Genomic DNA, 20,569 nt, shown 5'->3' with positions numbered 1-20,569 from the left:
GTGTGTGTATATCTTTGTTTAAATATATTTCTGAAATAAAGAGTCCCCCAAAGGAGAATCTTTTTCCCTTTCTTTGTAGATTGAGGTGAGTGGCCTGTGTATCCAGGAGAGTACAAATCTAAAAAGATTTGGTGATATTCCTGTTTTCTCTCCCAGAAATAAGGAAAAGCAGAATTTATCAGGGTAGGGTCAAGAAATTGAGCCTGAGTATTCTGAATGTCTGAAAAGAAACATCCAGAAAAGGGTGCTGTTAGATGGGACAGCCCAAAAAGTGAGAACGTTGTGTTTTAGCAGCTACATTATGGATAAGAGGAGCATAAGACCTAGAGCAAATCATCTTTCCCATGGACACACAAACACACACACACACACACACACACACACACACACGCACACCAATTTTAAACTGAGAATAGTCTGAAACTCAACATCAGAGACTTCTGGGAAGATGGTAGAATAAGGACAGGCAGAACTCACTCCTTCACCAAAAACATCTACAGAACAGGCAAGAATTATCCAAAACAGTGGTTCTGGGGCTCAGGAGATGAGGGAGGGGCCATTGCAGCATATAAGGAAGAGCTGGAGGAAAAAAAACAGAGAAATTATGACTTAGAAATTGTGTTGTGGGAACTTAGCTGTGGCACCTGTGCCCCTCCTTCCCCCTGAACCCAGCAGGTATGGGACAGCTTGGTTCTCGCCAGCTGGTGAGAAGGAGTGCAAACCTACTCCAACTGAGGGCCAGTGAAGTTAAGTTAACCCTCTTAGTTCTGCAGCCTAGAGCCTCTTTATGCAGGAGCTCAGAAGCTCAGGCACCATTGTTCCCACAAACCGAGAGACTGCAGCCAGGGACTAATCTCCATTGCAGGTCCTGTCACCCATCCCCCACCCCAGAGGCAGGCAGATGGTGCAGTCCTGGGCAAACTCTTGGCAGGTGAAGTTAACCCTCTCAGTCCTACAGCCTAGGGCCATTCAACATGGAAGCTCAGGAGCCCACAGCTCAATTGATTCAACAAACTGAGAGACTGTGGTGAGGGACTGTTCTGCTCTAGGGTGCCCAGCACCCATCCCCCATCCCCAGGCCAGCAGATTTGGGGTGTCCAGCTGTCATCCAGCTGGCTGCAGTGAGCTGGGAGAAACAGGGGGGCCTTCCAATCAGGAAAAGTGGGGGACACGGCACAGTCCTGTTCCAGTTGCTGACCAGAGGGGTGACCCTCTGAGTCTCACAGCTTTGAACCTTTCTATACAGGAGCCCAGGGTGCTTGCACCCCCACTATTTCCACAGAGAAGTGGTGGTGAGTGACTGAATTCCACTACAGCCCCAGGTGCCCTTCCCTCATCCCTGAGGCTGACAGCCCTGAGCATGCCTGGGTCTTGCCCAGTGGGCTACAGTGGTCTGGGAGAGACAGGGAGGTCCACCCCTTGGGAAAAAAGGGGGATACAGAACAATCTTGACCTAACTGTTGGCTGGTGAAATAGGACAGTGGAGGCCCACAGCCTTGGTCCTTTCTGGATGGGTGCCCACAGCACTACAGGGCCTTTATCCCTGCTCATTGTAGAAACAGGGGTCAGAGCAATAAAAAATAACTTACCTTTGTAGGACTGTAGGGAATAGGTTGCCAAGAGCACCCTCTGCTGGGAAGGCTGGGAAAGTGCAGTCTGAGAAGCTGCTTTCCTGACTCTGTAGGGCCCTTTGGTATAGGTCTGTACCTCCTACATGGGATGCCCCCATGTGTCTGTGAAATACTGACAAACCTAGTGCCAATGGAGACCTTCATCTTGAACCCAATCAATAACAAAATCTTAGATGAAAGGGAAGCCAACTTTCAAAATAATCTTATCACGATAACTAGATGCCCAGAAACCAGCAAAAAAATTACAAGGCACATTAAGAAACAAGAAGATATAGCCAAAGCAAATGATGACATTAAAAAGTTGGAGGAAATACAGAATTTGGAACAACTAATTAAAGATGGTTAAACAAATCTCCTAAATGATTCCAAGAAGATGTTTAAAGAGATAAAGGCCATTAAGAAGACACCGGGAAAGTGTAAAGAAGAATTGGAAAGATTACATATAAAAATAGCAGATCTTATGGAAATGAAAGTTACCATAGATGAAATTAAAAATATACTAGAGATAAGAACAGCAGATTTGAAGAGGGAGAAGAAAAGAACTGTGAAATAGAGGACAGACCAACCAAACTCAAACATGCAAAAGAACAAAAGGAGAAAAAAATGAAAAAATTTGAGCTGGTTCTCAGGGAAATGATTGACAACATGAAGCAGGCAAATATGTGCATTATAGTGTTCCAGAAGAAGAGAGGGTAAAGGGCCTGGAAGAATGTTTGAGGAAATAATGGCTGAAAATTTCCCAACCCTTATAAAAGACATAAATATGCAAATCCAAGAAGCCTAATGTATTCTAAATAGAATAAATCCAAATAGACCCACTCCAAGACACATACTAATCAGATGTCAAATGCTGAAGAGGAGAGAATCATGAAAGCAGTAAGAGAAAAGTGATTTACCACACACAAGAGAAGACACATAAGGCTCAGCTGTGACTTCCCATCAGACACCATGGAGGCAAAAAGGCAGTGGTATGAAATAAAGCAAAATTGCCAGCCAAGAATTCTTTATCCAGCAAAGCTATCCCTCAAAAGTGAGGGAAAGCTTAAAATATTCACAGAAAAACAAAAGCTGAGAGACTTCGTTAACAAGAGACCTATTCTGCAAGAAATACTAAAGGGAGTTCTGCCAACTGAAAAAAAAAACGAGAGAGAGGCTTGGATGAGAGTATAGAAGTGATGACCATCAGTAAGTGTAACTGAAAGGATAACAAGAAAGAGAAATAATAGACCTGACAAATGAAAGCCAAAGGATAAAATGGTAGAAGGACAGCTTTTACAGCAATAATATTGAATATTAATGGATTAAAACGCCTCAATGATTGGCAGATTGGATTAAAAAATATGATCCAACTATATGCTGTTTACAAGAGACTCATTTTAGACCCAAAGATACAAAGAGATTGAATGTAAAGGGGTGGAAAAAGAGATTCCACACAAACAGTATCCAAAAAAAGCTGGGGTAGCAATACTAATATTGGGAAAAAAGACTTTAAATGCAAAACTATTGTAAGAGATAAAGAAGTACATAATGTATTAATAAAGAGGCATCCACAAAGAATAAATAACAATAATAAATAAATATGCACCTAACCAGGGTGCCCCAAAGTACATGAAGCAAACACTGGAAAAGTGAAGGGAGTATTAGATGTCTCTGCTACAATAACGGGAGACTTCAAAACACCAGTCTCTCCAATAGATAGAACATCTGAAAAAAGGATCAATAAGGACACAGGGAACCAAAATAATATGATAAATGAACTAGATCTAAAAGACGTACATAGGACACTGCACACCAAAACAGTTGGATATACATTCTTCTCAAGTGCTCCTGGAACACTCTCCAGGACAGACCACATGTTGGGGCACAAAATAGGTCTTAATAAATTTAAAAGGTCTGACATTATGCAAAGCACTTTCTCTGATCATAATGGAATGAAGTTGGAAATCAATAACAAACAGAGAATTGGAAATTTCACAAATATATGGAGGTAAAACAACATGCTCTTAATCAATGGGTCAAAGAAGAAACTGCAAGAGAAAGCAGTAAATATCTCAAGATAAATGAAAATGAGAACACAACATATCGAAACCTATGGGATGCAGGGAAGGTAGTGCTGAGAAAGAAATTTGTAGCCCAAGTGCCTACATTAAGAAGGATGAAAGAGCTACAACCAGTGACCTAACTGAACAACTGGAGAAACTACAGAAAGAAGAGCAAACTAATCCCAAAGCAAGCAGAAGAAAGAAAATAATAAAGATTAGAGCAGAAATAAATGAAATGGAGAAAAAAGAACAATAGCAAGAATCAATAAAAACAAAAGTTGGTTCTTTGAGAAGATCAATAAAATCAACAAATCTTAGCTAGACTGACAAAGACAAAAAGAGAGAAGATGGAAATAAAATGGTTGGGGGGGTGTCATTACAATGGACCTCGAAGACATATACAGGATCATAAAGGGATACTAAGAACAACTGACGCCAACAATCTAGACAACTTAGTAACACACAAATAACCTACCCTGACTTGAGAAGAAATAGAAGACCTCAACAAACAAATCACAATAAAGAGACTGAATCAGCCATCAAAAATCTTATCACAAAGAAAAGCCCAGGTCCAGATGGCTTTACAGGCAAATTTTATCAAGCATTCCAAGAACAACTAATACTAATCCTGCTCAAACTCTTCCAAAAAATTGAAGGAGAGGGAACATTACATAATATTCTATGACACCAACATCACCCTAATACCAGATGAAGATACTAGAAGAAAAAAAACTTTTGACCAATCTCTGTAATGAATATAAATGCAAAAATCCACAACAAAATACATAAAATCCAACAGCACATCAAAAGAATTACACACCATGACCAAGTTGGTTTTATTCCAGGTATGGAAGCGTGGTTCAACACAAGAAAATCAATTAATGTAATACACCACATCAACAAATCAAAAGGGAAAAATCAAATGATCATCTCGATTGATGCAGAAAATCAATAATTTGAACAGGAAAAGCTGAATTATTAACTAGAAGGGAATTATCTGTAAAGAAGTAAAGACAACTGTAATGAATACCCCAACCTCCCAAGGAGATCCTACTCGAAGACTGGGTGGGATTCAGACCTGTTTGGAGAAGGTGTAGCTGTGGCCCACATGGTGGTGAAGTTTACTGGCCCTGGGGCAAGAGCTGTTCCACAGTTCCTGAGCAAGCAGGAAATACACCCGAGGAGTTACAAGCTACTACCTGGGTCTGGCAAGCAGGAAACAATTCTCTGGAGTATTGGCAGGCTGGCACTGGCTACCTGATCATGCGGCACCTGCGTGACTCAGGGAATCCACACTTAATGGGGGATGAGTGCCACTAATTCCCCCCACCCCCATTCAGCAGCAAGGTAGGAGTAAGAAGAATCAAAGCGAAAACATCTTAACTCCTAAAAGAAGTTCCCCCAGCGCCCTTTCCTCACAAAGCTTAACCTCTAATCAGATGCAAAGGTGAAATATTTAAAGGGTCTAGCTCCCAAATAGGGGAGCTGAGATTTGCCCTCTGATAATAAAAATTCAGAACCTGTGATACTAACCATTAAACCACACTAGAGGTGAGTAGGGAGGTGGAGTTGTCCAAGAAGATCTAGCACTGGGGAGCATGAGAAAGGTTCTGAGGTGAGGTCGACCGAATAAATGGCCGTCGCGTCAGGGCAGCGCGCGCAGATGAAAAGGGCGAGGGGGTCACCGGCTGAGGCCGTACGCGCAGAGGCGGGGAGGACCGACTAAGCGGGGGGGGGGGCGGGGGGGAGCGCGACGCGCGCTGAGGAAAGGGACACGTGGATGGAGCACTAGGCGCTGGGTCCGCCGGCAGAAAGGATCCTTTGGAAGGCCTGCGGGTGGTGTTTGCAGGACCCTCTGACTACACCCCCTGGAGGCTCCCCGCTAAACCCCAACAAATGGAGAAGGGGGCGACCACTGAGTCTCCTTAGGCTTTCTCCACCAGCGGCGGCTGGACTAGCTGAGGGTGAACACGAGGCGTGAGGGAGAGCGGAGCCCGAGAGAGGCAGCGGACGGTAGGGTCCGGAAAGAGGATGTAACAGCCAGGAAGCGGGGAACAGGAGAAAGGGTGCGAAGGTGGGGCCCTTTTAGGAGCTGGGGCCTCCGGGAAGTTCGCATGGAATAAGGTCGGTGGGGGACCTACGCGCTGAGGGGCCACTGGCTGAGGGTCCTGAGCGCTGGGAAGAGGAGGGAGAGAGGAGGGCGACTGCGCTGGGAATGCGGGCACGCAAGCGGGGCGAAGGAGTGAGGCGGCCGAGCTGGGGCGGGGGGGACGACTCGCGGGCCGAGGAGGGTCCACCGCGGCGGGGCCGGAGCGGGGGGTGGCGGGCCCGCGTGGTGAGGAGTCGGAGCCTATGAGCGAAGCCCGCAAACCTGCCCGCGGGGACCGGCGGTTGGAGAGGGCATCGCCAGGAGGCGGCGCGCCGGGGCTGACGCGCGCCCCTCAGCGGCGGCGGTTGTGAGGCCTTAGTGGTGAGTGTCCCGGGCGTCGCCCCAGCTTCCTCGTCCTCCCCGACTCCCTGAACTCTGGCCACTTCTCTCCCGGCTGCTTCTGGGGGGCGTCCCGCTGTCCGGGCTGGGCACGTAGAAGCCGAAAGTGCCCCCCAACCCCAACAAAAGTAAAAACAGAAACAAAAGCTTGAGAGAGTAAAGGTGTGGAAAACTCCACCACCACCCCCGGAACACACACAGACACAAGCTAACCGGAGCAAAGCAAACAAAAACACCAGGGAGTCACTCTTAGGAATTTTATTTTGGCTGTTCAAAGTATTTGAAAGCAGGGGATTTGGAGGCCAAAGGTCTTGGTTCTAGTCCTGGTTCTTTGCCGTTTATTTTCCTGGGAGACTTAGGACAAGTTGCTTGGTCTCGCTAAGCCTCAGTTTCCTCACCTATAAGAAAAGGAGACTGATTGTACCCCTCTCATAGGGTGGTTGTGGTATCTAAATGAGATTATATTCGTTGTTGGAAATGGCATAGGTAGGTCACTTTGTCTTAGTTTCCCTCATTTTATGCAACGTAGGCAAGAAAATTTCAAAAAGAAGAAACCTACATTTCAGTAACGTTAAGAAAGCAGCTATGTTTCATTCAAAACAGTTCAGTGCTTTCTAGAAAAGGCACTGAGGTGAAACAGTGTAGAAATCGCATTTTAATAATTCAGGAGTGTAAGAAGTGTAATATACTTTCATTTTCAATAAACCCATTTAATTTATTATTTTGAGTTGAGCAGGTTGCCCCCCGAAACCTTTTCAAGCACTTTAGGCTCGTGCTCCTTCAAATCTCTTCCCTGTCCGGGTTGCATCCGGGTTCTCGGAGGTGGGGTGGGGTGTGTGTGGCAATGGTAGGGACATCGGTGGTGGCGCGGACGGGTGGTGATATTTACGGTCAGGATGTTGAGGGTGAGGTGGTTTCCCCACTAGGCTTTTCAGGAGTCAGACTTCTGCTCTAAGATCTCCCAAATCTGTCTGGGAGTGGGATTGCAGGACACTGAGAAGCTTTGTTTTTCCTCATTGTGCAAGAGCTTAAATATGTTTTACCCTGGAAAGGTAAACTCAGAGAACAGGCCTCTGTCTTCTCTCTGCCTTAGATTATGCTCTTTCTATCCTGAGGAGAGAAAAAGTGGGTGGATGGGATGCAAGATCCTTGCTTTGTACTAGAGTATGATTAGGAGAATCAAATGGTGCTATTTTGCATATTTCCTTTGCCAACTCATGCCATCGACTGTCAGTGCCCTCTTGATTATTGGAAATAGAGTCATTAGTGCCTCTGAATCTAATCAGAATAGAAAACAAACTGTAAAAGCCCATTTTAAGATTCTGTTTCTCAAGAACCACTCCCGGACAGTGGATTGTATACCACAGATGATTGTATGGTGTGTGAATGTATTTCAATAAAACTGAATTTAATAAAATAATAATAATAATAATAATAAAAAAGAACCACTCCCAGTACCAAGTTGTATTAGTTAGGGTTCTCTAGGGAAACAGAATCAATGAGAGGTGTCTCTGATTATCAAATTATAAAAATGACTCACACAACTGTGGGTATGCGTGAGTCCAAATTCTGTAGAGCCATCAACAAACTGTCAACTCCAAGGAAGATGTCTGATGAACTCCTCAGGAAATGAACTGGCAACTTCGATGAACTCCTCAGGAAATGCTTCACTGGGCAGCTGAAGAAGAAGTGAAGATCCTCTATCTGTCTTGCTTGTTAGTCTTCAACTGATTAATTGGATTAAATCCAGCCAATTGCATTCTCTCATTGTGGAATGCATGCCCTTTGGTGAGTCATCAGTCACAGCTGCAGTCAGTTGACTGATGATTTAATAAACCAGCCTGTTGGTTTAGTAACCAGCCTCAAATGTCCTCACAGCAATTGTTAGGCCAGTGTTTGCTTGACCAGACAGCTGGGTCACCTGGCCAAGTTGACAAATGAACCTAACCATCACAACAAGGCATATCTCATTGAGGAAAGTGGGCAGATTGCAGTGTTTGATTCACCAATACCATGCAAGAGAGGAAGAACATGATTTTGAAGCTTGTCAAGGAGAATTCCTTTAAGGAATTCTGCATGGAATCTGTCTGTGATGATCCTGATGTCATTACTGCCAACATCCTGAACCTAAAGTTGTTGAGCCTTGATGACTAAATGAGAAAAAGGGAGAATGTGATGGAGTACTTTCTGAAGAGAATAGAATGTTACAAAGTCACCTCTCTCAGCCCCTCAACCCAGACAATTATGACAAGGAACTTACTTTTTATCAAGGTAAAATATGTGGACAAGTAGTTTCTAGTGAAAATAGTACAAGACTATGTCCAGAGCAAGATAGTCTACTGCCTCATGAATATTCATGTCCAGCCTGACACCATTTACTTTTGTCAGCACAGAAAAATAATGTTCAATATCTTAGGGGGAAGATTGAGGGTGACTCTGGACTCTCAGTGCAGGAAAAGCAGTTTGCTCAAGCTCTAAGGAAGTTTCTGGAAGAACAAGATATAGTGGAGCTAATAGTGTGAACAAGCTAGTTGGAGTGGATTATCCAGATTGTTGAATCCCTGTGGGATGACTTATGAGCAATGGAAGTTTCTGAATGAGATTGATGCTGGTATGTGCAAGATTACTTATGCAGAGATCAAGAAGCAGTATCCAGAAGAGTTTTCTGTTCAAGAGCAAGAGAAATGTCTGTAGCCATATCCTGGTGGGAAGTCATACCAGGACCTGGTAAAGCAGCTGGATCCTACCCTCCCACACTCCTTACCATTAATCTTAACACAGAACATGAGGCCATGTGTATCTAGCCCAACTTTAGCTATTCTTCATTTGAAACATCTTCCCACTTGGGGCAAGTTGGGTCTTTTAGCACAGGCCCACAGATGGGGATGGTTTGGAGGAGGAAAAGGGACACACTCCCCTGGGGTGATTGGAGTAGCTGGTACTGAGGCTAAGCATGTCCCATTTACTTACTCTTGGTTCTCCTTTCTATTCCCTGGTGTCTAATCACTGATGTCCTCTTGTGGATGAAATGGGAGGTGGGGTAGAGGTGGCACACACAAGCCCATTGTTCCTTAACCTTTGTCTCTTTAGTGTGTGTTTTACTGACAGCTCTTACTTGTCTGTTTTCTTCCCCCACTTTCATCATTTATATTGTACAGTGACATGCATGACATTGTGGTATCTGTCTAGGAGGGAAGGGGAGGTTGATGAGAAATAAGTCTAAGTTCCATTATTGCTCTCTGCAGTGAGTCTAAAGGGGTCTGGACTTCAGGGGATCCTTCCCTTTTTCTCTCCATTCCTCTCAAGTTAGTTCCTACAAGATTCAGTCCAGGCTGCAGAACATCCACAAAATGCTCTGGGGCAAGGAAGTAGACATAGCTTGAGAGTTCTTGCCTCTTTCATGAGAAACAATCTTAAGTCTTCCTTGTCCTGGGGGAAGCTGACTTCAAGTATGTGGAAAATATCTTAGTCTTTTTTTTTTTTTTTAAACTTGAACAGCCTGGCATAAAATCATTCAACTGCAGTGGAATGGGTTTATGAAGGTAGGGAGGTCTTTAGATTGTAGGGAAGTGAGCTCTTTTCTCCAGTGGCTCCCAGACTCTGCCAACCACAGCCACTTCTTGCCAGAACCAGTGACTTCTGTGTCACCAGTGACATTGAAATCTCTCCAGGCAAAAGTAAAGAAGAGTTCCTTAAAGCTGCTTGTTATTCCCTAGGAATTTTCTGCATACTCTCCTTAAGTAAAGATACAAAATAAATTTGCAGGCACAATTTGTGTTTTCCAAATATGGAAAAGCCTGGTAATGGATTTGATCCCTCTTACTGTGGTATTCTTTTGTTCACAAGGAGAAACACCCTAGGTTAGTCAATAACTTTGTTCTTGGGACCCTGAAGGGGATGTGGCTCTTGCCTGCATTTATTTCCTCCTCTTTTAGCCTTTATCTATTGATTCTTGTCACTTCATTTTCTTTGTGGGATTAAATAGGAAGTGTTGAAAGCAGGAATTCTTAATCCCTGAGTGGTCTATGATGACTCAACCTGCCCTCCCCACCCAATTTTTTATGCAAAATTTGCATTTTTCTGGAGAGCAAGTCTAGAGTTTTCTTGAGATTTTAAGAAATATGTGACTCCCCACTACCAAGTTAAGAGCCAGCTAGTCTTTAGAGGTAACAAGTAAGAATAAATTAGTTATTCACTAGGGTTTTTGTTTTGTTTTGTTTTGTTTTGGTAATAGAATATGATTTGTTGTAGTTCTCATCTAGGAGCAGTTGTTAGAATTGCCTACAGAATTTTTGAAATCTACACGTGCTTGGGTCCACTTAGACTTATTGGCTCAGAAACTCTGGGAGTCAGATCTGGACATGTATGTATTTGAATAACTTCCCTGATGATTATGATTCATAACCCAGGTTAAGAACACCATTTTATGAACTTATGTGGAAAATACTGGGCTGCAGTTACTTGTACAGAGCTGTCACTAGGAATTCTTCCTCATGGTTCTGAAAGGACAGTTCTCTGGAGTTAGATGTTTTAGCAAATCACCATATTGAATGAAATAACTCCTTAGAAGGCAGGTTCCTGTGTTTTAGAGAGTAATTCTTGGTTCTAGTCTCATCTTTAATCCTCTATGTTTCAGTGTGACATGGAACAAATCACTAAATCAAATAAATGCCCTTGGATAATAGCTGAGAATTTAAGAACACTGGAGAGCGTTACTGGGGCAAAACATTTAGGACGATAAAGGGTGTCAACCCAGGCAACAGATCCCTGACATTGAGTTGCAAAGGTGAAGGGGAGAGAAACTATTTGGACTGAAATCAGTAATTAAGATTTTCTAGTTAACATTTACAGTCTTTTGTGGATTTTTATTTATTATTTTCTCTGAATTTGAAAAGAATCAGATGAAAACGGACTTTTGCAAATAATAGTGATACAGTTTGCTCAACTGACCAGAAGGGGAATCCATGTTTCTGCCTTTCCTGATGGAGTTTTACTTAACAGTGATGTATCCAGGGGTCAATTTCATCCTGAGTAGGATACTACAGACAGTTTCCAAAGGCAGGCTGGGTAGATTCTGCTCCAAATTGTGTCCAAGACTTTAAGAAACTGGATATTCCTATTCAGCCATTGCATAATGTATTCTTGGTGGTTTGAAGCTGTTATGTACCCCAGAAAAGGCCATGTTTTTTTTTAATCCATTACGGTGGGTGCAGACCTATTTTAGGTTATTTCAACTGAGATGTGACCTTCTTCATTCAGCGTGGGTCTCAATTCTCATACTGTAGTCCTTTATAAGAGATTAAATTAAGAGGAAATGTCTAAATTCATTCAGGATGATACCTTCTCTGAAGAAAGGTCACTGGGATCTGGGACACCTTGTCACATAGGAGTATTCATGGCTTGCATCTGCTGGTCCTCCACATCTGGATTTTGTTTCCTTCAGCTTCTGGTTCCAGTGGCTTCCTCTCTGGGTGTCTGTGGATCCTCTCTCAACTTCTCCTGGGCTTTTCTCTTTAAACTTGTAAAATTTCATCTAGAGTGTGGTCTTAGGAAAGAAGGTAATGGTCAGGTCAATGATATTGATGCAAAGTGTTTGTTTAAGATACTAACAATTTCCAATGACAGCTTCCAGTTATTCACAATGTGATATTAGCATTTTTGTTGTCTCCTATTAATTACATATGCAGTTTCATTTATGCCATGGTTAGCTGTGTCTCATTTTACCAATTCCATAGAAGAAATGTGGATTCTGAAAATTTAAATTCCTTCTTGAGAAGATCCTTTAACAAGGACTTGGGTATATGATATTTAATTTGTAGGTGATATCAGGAAGCATAAATGAGGGATTGGGGAATGTGAGACATGGAAGGAAGAAAAGCAAAGAGTGCAATAGACAACATGTTACTCATGTAAGCAAGGGAGGATCAACCTCTTGAAATAAGTTGATATGCTCTGCAGAAATATTCTAGGGTTTGTCTCAAGGTAGGTCAGAGAAGCTACAGCTTGGACACAGCTGTAGGGTAAATCAAAGGTGACCCAAACTGATAGGAATTGGAGAGACAGCTATTTCTGCAAGAGTGATATTTGCTATAGTAAATTTTTGGTAAAGTCACAATAAAATATTAAACATTTTGGCTTCAGTTAATATATTCATCAGAGCACCATAATAGAATGCCATGGTCCTACTAATTTTTTTATTAAAGTTGCAGGTGTTTCCATATGGATAGTGAGGTTCAAAGCTTGGAAGTATCCCTGAATATATTTCTAATGAGGACCAAACTGAGTTTAAAATCAGCACAAGACCTATTGTGCTATTGCTAACAGAACCATGAAGGAATAGTATACATACTATTATATGTTATACTAGAATATACTAGGATATATATAGTATATATCCTAAGATGGTGACCAGCATTTGACATGCAAACAAAATTTTGTTTATGTGTCTTATGTTGTGATAGCTTTTCCATGTGGTTCTATTTTCAGTGATAGAGGTCTTACTCTAAATCATGTCATCGAATATTTTTTCATGGATTTATCTGACATATAATGACTGTTTACTAAAATTTTATCAGGTGAAACCTCCTGAAATCTTGTGACTCTTCTGATGGTTTTTTCCATGGTAATTTTCCCTAATGATATGGATGGACATGCAAAATCTAACAGAGCTGAATGAATTCATTCTGACCAAGATCACAGAACACTCTGAGCTCCAGGCTCCATTCTTTGGGCTGTTCCTTGTCATTTACATGATCTCAGAGGTAGAAAACTTGGGCTTGATCATCCTCACCAAGAAGGACTCCAGGCTACAAACACGTATGTATTTTTTCCTCAGACATTTGTCTTTTATTGATCTTAGTTACTCAACAGCTGTGGAACCAAAATATAGGTAAATTTTAAAGTGAATCAAAATACATTCTTCTACATTTGTTGTGATAAACAGCTAGATTTCTTCATCATGTTCATCATTAGTGAACTTTTTATTCTTTTAGCAATGATCTATGACTGTTATGTGGTCATCTATAACCCTCTACTCTACACAGTTGTGATGTCCCGAAAAGTGTGTTTGGTGCTGGTGGCAATGCCTTATGTCTACAGTGTCTTTCTCTCTCTGACCACCTTAATCAGGATGGATCACAATCCTGCCCTGGAGTCCTTAATAAGTGGAGTGAAATTCAGACAGAGACAGAGAAAACCACAGAAGGAAAGAAGCTGAACCCCTAAGTGAAGGGAAAGACCGTGTGACAGAAGAACCAAGAATTTCCAACAGCCAGCCCCAGAACACCAGTGTTTGAGAAGAAAGTATCATCTTGATGATGCCTTGATTTGGCCTTTGTCCCAGGCTCAAAATGTGAGCAAATAATTTCCCACTCTTTATCCTAACCATTTCATCGTATTTGAGCAGTCTAGGAAAATTAAACAGGGACTATCCCTTAGATTTCCAGTGGCCTTTTATGGCCCCCATTTTCCATTTAACCTCTACTCTCTAGTGCCTAATTTAGTTGATTTAGCAATATTCATTTAGCCTTGATCACTTGATTTTCTAGACTAATGTGGTATTTCAACCATTTTTATTATGGTATTTGTGGAAAGCTAGACTCTCTTATCCTTATCTTCACTAGTTAATTGAAATCTTTGGCTGGTACAAAAAGGTACACTCTGAGGAGGGGAAATCTCACACCCACATTCCTAAGATTTTCATGATAATTTCCTTTCCTTTGGACCCACAAAAAGATATCAAGTACAATACTGTCATTTGCAGTTAATCAGGTGTGTTCCTTTGCCTTTAAATTGAAAGAGTATTATCAAATATTTCTATGATCCTTGCATTTACTGTTTTGAATATGCCCTATGTATTTTGCATATTTTCCAAATTTTTCAGTATAATTCAAATGATCGGTGTCATTTGCAAAGTACTACTTTTATTTGGAGGTGAGGCAAAATGAAAATATTAAAGTGTCTGTTCCAGTACAATGTAACTCAACCACAGCATAATGCCTAGTGAGTAAAAGGACTGCCCCTGGATCTTACCTGCAAAGTTTTGAGGAGTCTTTGATATGTCATGAAATTATCAATTGAATGACTAATACACATCAAAAGGAGATGAGTACTAAGGTTAATATCTGTACAACTATAGGTTTAAGCTAAGAGCTATCCTTGCAAAATATAGCAGGAATATTGTACTCACTTTAAATTGTAGTTTGTCCACTACTTATTTATTAGTTTGTTCTATGCGTTCTTTCTGTTATCTTCCACTAAAAAATTACTTTGATATTTAAATAAATGTATTGAAATACATATTTTTCATGATTCCTTAGAGTATAAAAACTTTTATTGCCATTTATTTTATTGTTAAATGCTGTATTGGCTCTGGGGAATGAATTGACCTCTCTAATTTCCTCTTATGTCCTGGTTTTATAGTGCTATGACACTGTTATGTATTGAATTGGGAACCCCAGGAAATGTGTTTTGATGTCCCCCGCTATTACCGTAGAACTATTTCTCCCTTTACATCTTTCAATATTTGATTCATGTAATTTGGGTTCTGCTGTTAGATGTATATATGCTTATAATTCTTATATCTTTTGGATGGATTGACTTATCAGTATTATCAACATTTAATGTTCTTTTATGTCTCTTTTAACAATTTTTAACTTAAAATATTTTGTCCCTTTTCTTTATAGCCTCCACAGCCTTGTTTAGTTAACCATTTTTTTTCTTTTGTTTACTATCTTTATCCATCATTTCTTTTCTACCTATTTCTGACTTTGGAATTAAAATGAGTGTCATGTAGACAGCATATAGTTGTGTCCATTTTTTACATCTATGCAAGACTCTGGGCTGACACCTCAGGTAACTAATAGACAGATCAAGACACACTATAAAAATTATTAGAGAACAGGATCGATATTTACCCTGGAACAATGAAGAAGCCCCAGGAGTGTGGGCCAGCATCACTTTGGCTGGCTTGGAGTCAGAGAATGGAGGAATGTAGGCCAGTAAGTTGAAATGCCACCACATTCTGTAACCAAAATTTAACAGTTTCTTTCTTTATTAATCATTCACATGGACACTGTATTTTTTTTCTTTTTTATTAGATTCTTGAGTTTCCAAAATCTTGATTCTTTATGACAATTTTTGACAGTTTAATCCCTTCTTTAGTGGAAGGATGGGGTTTTGGAGTTCCCTGCTCTGCCACTTTCATTTACATCTATCTGTGAAAATTATTTCTTAATTAATGATATCTATGTCTCACAACATTGTCAATTCAATTGAAATTCATCATAAATTCAATTTCATTTAAAGGGGTAGTGTCTTTATTTGATGGAATATAAAATAAAGATAGAAAGATAGTATCTGAAACTATGAACATATAGATTCCACGAAATAGTCTAAGTGGCATGTTGCTGACAACATTTGTGTAACAAATATATTTTGTCTGAGCCATGCGGATTAAAATAAAACAATGCTGGAAGTTTAATGTTTGCAAATGGGGCATGTATTTTGTTTCTCTTTGTCAACATTATTCTCTACACTGGGTTATTTGATGTATTCCATGTTGTCTATCTAGCCCCCAGGGTAATCTAAGGTTTGATCACTGCTCTTTTATAGCACTGTGACCTTTAATATTGGAGATTCATATGAGGATTTTAGGTAAATAGCCAGCATTCATGTTTTTAAATAGTTATATATCTGACTTAATACAAAGTAAAATAAATATAATCACACTTTAAATCCTTGCTTTTATAGAGAAGTCAAAATAATTAAGCATTTTTTGTCAATTCACCTTTTTTCAGACTACACTGATAACTACAATATGTAAGGGGTACCCAGCTATAGAAAAATCACCCAAGTGTCACTTCGGTGATTAATGATGATTAAACGACAACTTAAAGGAAATTAAATTAGTTATTTGACTCTATTTAGTGTTGAATGCAGGAGATGATATATGTTAGATATTCAAAATGTAACATCTGAAATGATAAACAATTGAAGAAATTATTTTGAAATAATGATTTTCATGGCCCAAGAGGGCTTTTGTAGGTAAAGGACTAAAGAAAGCAGCAGACATGGTCTGAAACATGAGCCTTTATTATGGGCCTTACCTACAGGGGGAAGTCAAGTCACATTACCCTGAATTCAGGAGCTTCTCTGAATGGATTCAGAAGCTTTCTGAATGGCAGTGAGTTCTGAACACAACATGGAAATAGTCTACGCTTTGGGGGGCTGAATAATCTGTTTATAAGGGCTTGACATTCCAACAGGTATGAGAGCATAAGGTGGGGAGTGAATCATGCAACTTAGGGAGGGATTGATTGTAATCAACAGGGAGGAGGGGAGGATTATAGATTATCTTGTAGATAACAGTATCTCAGGGAATCTCAGGGAGGAGGTAGTTTTGGGTATAGATTACATTTAGCACCTGATGTTACAAGTAGAATAGGTCAAACCTTAACTCTCCTAGGTCATGTGTGCAGTCTTCAAGGCACTTGGGAGTCCCAGGCTCCCACAGTCCACCCCCATGCAGAGATTTGCATTGACCATAGGACAGGCATTGCATCCATAATTCACAACAATACAGTGAACAGCAGAGTACAAATAAGCAAGTACAGATGGATATTATCCTATTATCCTATTAACAAGTGGCACCATGGCCAAGTTAAAGAATTAAACCATTTGGAAAAGGATTATCAGATAAATGTTCAATATTTTGTATATGATCTGGTGTGCTATCAAGAACTTGTGTTACATTTGTGAGTTATCAGGTGTGTTCTGGTTTGCTAATGATGCTGGAATGCAAAACACCAGAGATGGATCTGTCTTTATAAAGGGGTTTTACTTGGTTACACAGTTATAGTCATAAGGCCATAAAGTGTCCAAGGTAACACATCAGCAATCAGGTACCTTCACTAGAGGATGGCCAATGGTGTCCAGAAAACCTCTGTTAGCTGGGAAGGCATGTGGCTGGTGTCTGCTCCAAAATGTCTTTTTCCCAGGATATTCCTCTCTAGGCTGCTGTTCCTCAAAAATGTCACTCTCAGTTGCTTTGGGGACATTTATCCTTTCTTAGCTTCTCTGGAGCAAAAGGTTGCTTTCAACAGCCATCTTCAAACTGTCTCTTATCTGCAGCTACTATCTCAGATTCTGTGCATTCTTCAAAGTATCCCTCTTGGCTGTAGCTCCTCTTCAAAATGTCACTCTGAGCTGCACAGAGTTCCTTCTGTTTGTCAGCTCATTTCTATGGCTCCAGTGATTTAATTTAGACCCACCCTGAATGGGTGGGGTAACACCTCCATGGAAATTATCCAATCAGAGTCATCACCCAGAGTTGGGTAGGGTGCATTTCAATGGAAAACATTCAAAGAATTAAAGTCTAATCAACACTGATACATCTGCCCACACAGGATTACATCAAAGATAATGACATTTTGGGGGACATAATACATTCAAACTGGCACAGAGTACATATATACAACATTGAATATTAATTAAAGCACAGGTACACTTGGGGCTAAAATAGCTAAAGTATAAAACTACCAGGCAGTCTGCTCTATTCTATATATAGGTTTTTTTGTGTTTGTTTGTTTTAACATTTCCTAGCTTTGTCTGCAGAAATAAATTTCCCTTTCTGCAAACTTTCTGCAACTTTCTATCCAGGTTTTTGTCATACATTTTCTCTTTTCCATTCTGGAACAGCAAGTCCTTTAGGACAAAACTACTTTCCTTTTCCTTTTCATACAAAAAATTCTTCATACCTCTTATACTTAAGTATAAGTAATTTTGGAAACCATTTTCAAGCAGACATTCTACAGCATACAATTACCACTAAAATTAAAACTTGTTAGAATAATGCTAAATGCACTTTAGTTAATGCATTATTGAAACAGTATTATATAATTTTTAACAAGAATTAATAGCACATATAGGAACAGTATATAAGTTGTTTTCATTAGTGGATAGAAGAGTTCCAGGTGAGGATTTTTATTATTTCTTTTTTTTAATGCCATGTTTCTCCCCCAGCAAGGAGCCCTTCAGAGTCAGATCTACAGTTAGTTTGGGGTTGCAAAGTTATGTATACAGTCCCCTGGGGGATAGGGGTCCCAGATGGGGAATGCAAATAACATTTGGTGCCATACCCCATGGGCTTAGGATTCTCAACCAGCTTGACTGCATTGGCCAGAATCAGAGCCAACTGACCTTATTTTCCCTAATTTCTAGTGTTTGAGGCACAAGCAAGAGCAGGTTATTATCACTGCCTCAGTGTGGCTTGAGGGCAACTGAACCCCCTTAATTGAATTAATAAGGCTTGCATTAGCCCCATGGTTGCCATTTCCACAGGAGCAGGAGCCACACTTTGGGTCTGGAGTTAACGCTGATAAAGTCCTTGAGTCCATTGTTGTAAGGAGTTTCTATCATCCTCTAAGCGTTCCTTTAAAAAGCCATTCTCTCTTTAAGTTAACCTAGCTGCTGTGGGATTATTAAGCAAGTGAAACATTCAAAGGACATTATGTTCTTCAGCCCAGGCCTGGGTTAATTGATTGTTGAAGGGGGTCCCTCTATCACTGTCCACATGTGTGGGTACCCCAAAAAATGCACTTAATTTTTCTAAGCTATCTATGGTAGCTTGTTAGTTGGCCTTGCCCCCTGGGAAGGACAGCAGCAGTCCCATAGCTGTATCTACAGTGGCAAGGATATATTTTGCCCCTTCAGACAGAGGAGGAGGGCCAATATAGCCCACTGGCCACCATGTGAGAAGAATCTAGTCTTGCCTGATGGGTCCAAGTTGGTGAGGAAGCATTCTGGGCCATTGCAGTGAGCAGGAGGGGCTAGCATCCTCTACTCCTTTTAACTCTTGTTGGGTGACAGGAAGATGAAACTGCTGTACCAGCTTCCACAGGGTCTGGTACCCTCAGTGTCTGGTTTTTGGATGCAGCCATTCAGTTGCCTCATGCATTGTTGGTGTTAGGCTGTGGAATTTCACTAGGGCATCCACTTCTGCATTACCTGGCAATGAGTTAACATTATGAGCAGACATATGGAAAGCAGTTACCTTATATTTCTGGCAGGCCATCCAGATATCTTCCCTCAGTTTCTTTCCCCACAAGGGCAGTCAAACACCATCTGTTGCTCCTGCTTCCATGTGGCCAACCATACTCTTAGGCCTCAATACACAGCCCAGTTATCTGGGCAGTCAAGGTTTCTCCTGGTTCATGGACAATGCAGCCCACAACTCAGCCCACTGGCTGCATTTCAAAGTTCCAGTCTCCCACCAGATGATGTCAATACTTGACTGGACAGTAACGGCCATCCAGGTAGAATGCTGCCCAAGTGCCAATCCATCAGTATACCATGTACAGTCAGGAATACTCCCATGTCCATCAATGTCCATAAGAGGAGCCACCTCAGGAGGATCAAAAAGAGGCAGGGCATGTTGCTTTTCTGCATGGGAGACTGGTCCTAAAATTTCACGCATCTCTGTACTCATAGGGCCATTCTTAAAAATTCAGCATTGTAGGATGTAGGCTTTCCATTTCATCAGTGTGCTTAGCTGAGCACTCCCTGAATAGGGCTTATTTATAGTCTCCTGTGTCCAGCCCTGTATGATTGTAGTTATTGATTATCTTTGAGTTAAAACTTCAACTTGTAACAGAGCATAATAAGCTGTGCACAATTGCTTTTCTGAAGGGCTGTATCTGAGTTCTGTGCCTTTCCAAAGTTGGTACCAGAATCTAATAGTTACACATTTAGCCTGTTGCCTTTGTCACAAACCCCACCCAAAGCTGATATTGGCACTGGCCACCTCCAATTCGTAGGATATGTCAGGGTCTACTCCTCTTAAAGCCTGTGTTTGTGTGAGAGTTCACTTAGCTTTTATAAAAACAGCCTGACAAGGAAAATCCCATTCCCATGTTTTTCCTTTCCTAATTAGGGTACACATTTTTAAAATTTTTAAATAGAGTATAAACAGTTCCCAATAACCTAATAAACCAAGAAAAGCTAGTAACTGTTTAGGAGTTAGCAGTATAGGATAACTTTGTATTTTAACAACAACAGCTAAAGGAATAGCTTTAGTTTTACCCAATGAGACAATACCCAAGAACTTGATAGAATGTCCAGGCTCTTGTAATTCACTTTGATTTATCACCCATCCTCAACTTTCAAGGTGGTTCACCACTCTGTTAGTGGTATTTCTACTTCAGGAAAAGAATTACTGCTTAGCATAGTATCATTATTATAGTGCCTTTTCTTTAAATCTTGTGCTACCAGTACATGGCAGCTGGTGGGGCTGTAGAGGTATCCTTGTGGAAAGCAAATGTCCATTGTTGATTTTCCCAAGTGAAGGTGGACACAGTCTGGCTGGAGGGACCTAAAATACTAAAATAAGCTTTAGCATAGTTTAACACAGA

The 20,569-nt window shown here is 40.9% G+C and overlaps 1 pseudogene; it reads left to right on the top strand.

Moving 5' to 3' along the window:
- The first annotated feature begins 7,005 nt into the window (after nucleotides 1–7,005).
- LOC119518050 lies at nucleotides 7,006–19,181 on the top strand (annotated as a pseudogene).
- Nucleotides 19,182–20,569: the final 1,388 nt, after the last annotated feature.

The sequence above is a fragment of the Choloepus didactylus genome, chromosome 21, assembly GCF_015220235.1.
Source record: "Choloepus didactylus isolate mChoDid1 chromosome 21, mChoDid1.pri, whole genome shotgun sequence".
NCBI classification, from domain to species: Eukaryota; Metazoa; Chordata; class Mammalia; order Pilosa; family Megalonychidae; genus Choloepus; species Choloepus didactylus.
This window is presented reverse-complemented; position numbering and strand designations above follow the sequence as displayed.